The sequence below is a fragment of the Leptodactylus fuscus genome, chromosome 3 (assembly GCF_031893055.1).
Source record: "Leptodactylus fuscus isolate aLepFus1 chromosome 3, aLepFus1.hap2, whole genome shotgun sequence".
Lineage (NCBI taxonomy): Eukaryota > Metazoa > Chordata > Amphibia > Anura > Leptodactylidae > Leptodactylus > Leptodactylus fuscus.
This window is the reverse complement of record NC_134267.1, coordinates 110588772-110590049: the sequence shown is the minus strand read 5'-3', so window position 1 is coordinate 110590049 and position 1278 is coordinate 110588772. Positions and strand designations below refer to the sequence as shown.

General features: G+C 40.5%; 1 non-coding gene across 1 annotated transcript; it reads left to right on the top strand.

The window, feature by feature from the left end:
* The first annotated feature begins 729 nt into the window (after nucleotides 1-729).
* LOC142198759 (U6 spliceosomal RNA) lies at nucleotides 730-835 on the top strand. The gene has a single exon (XR_012715401.1). It is a non-coding gene; the product is annotated as a U6 spliceosomal RNA (small nuclear RNA).
* Nucleotides 836-1278: the final 443 nt, after the last annotated feature.

Here is a 1278-nt window from a genome sequence, read left to right as displayed (position 1 = left end):
CTGTTTGAGCGCTGGGGACCGCCCCCAGTGCTGCAAGAGAACTCTTTTGCATACCGAAGAAAAACGTGATTTCTACCGAACAGTGGCGCGGAGAAGACATCTAAAGGTAGAAGAATAGCCTTTCTTAAGGCTATTCCTATGTGTTAGTCAAAAAAAAATTGCATTTTAATGATAGAATCCCTTTAAAGCCTTACCACTGCTGTCAGTCTGGATTTGTCTGATATCGTGTGAGTTCCGATGATGCCCGATGGGATTTGGCTGTGTACACTGATGCTCCATATCTCACCATTCTTTACAGCTTAGAACGTGAGACTACCAATGTCATACATAAACTTGACTTGCACCTATTTAGCAAATGATTCTTGTCATGTAACTGAATTGTTACTGTTTTGCTCCTTGTCGTGGAAAAATCTTTATCTTCTTGAATGTCTTGTAAATTACAACATGATCTCACATTACCTAATAGCTAATAGGTCGATTCCCAAGTGAAAGGTCACTGGTTCAAATCAAGGACCAGCCATGAAGATTTCCCAAGAAAAGAGGAACAGCATTCAAATAGCGGTTACAAAACTGCATTATTTTAGTGCCATGACAGTTGGAAGAATACAAAATGAAGTTCGTCCATCCATTAAAAAGTCAAGAGGTGGACATCCAGGCAAAATATCAGCATCAAAAAGTCGTCTTATCACAAGTTTTATCAGCTCTGATGCGACAAACATGGCAGTGGAGGTGCTCGCTTTGGCAGCACATATACTAAAATTGGAATGATACAGCGAAGATTAGCATGGCCCTGCGCAAAAATGACATGCAAATTTGTGAAATGTTCCATATTTAAAAAAACAAAACAAAACATGGCAGTAGTAGTTTGTATACTTCATAATATTGAGATCACAGATGTCCATGGAAGCACTGTGCGACATGCGTTATACAAGTCTGGAATGGGGGCCCAAAAAATGGTCAATATCGTCAAGGAAGCATCAGCTCAAGCTTGGAAAAAAAGTACAAAAAGTTTACAGTACAAGATTGAAAATGGGTAATTTGGAGTAATGAGACCAAAATTAATAGAGTGGGCTCTGATGGGTGCAGCCAAAGGCATTGGATATTTGAATAGGTTCAATGGTTGTCTCAGTGCTGAGCTATATGTGAGTATCCTACTAGATGAGTTACCTTGAACATTCGAGTACTTTCATACCTCCCAACTTTTGAAGAACTGAAAGAGGGACAAAATGTGCGGCCCCTCCCACTGAAAGAGGGACAAAATGTGCGGCCCCTCCCACT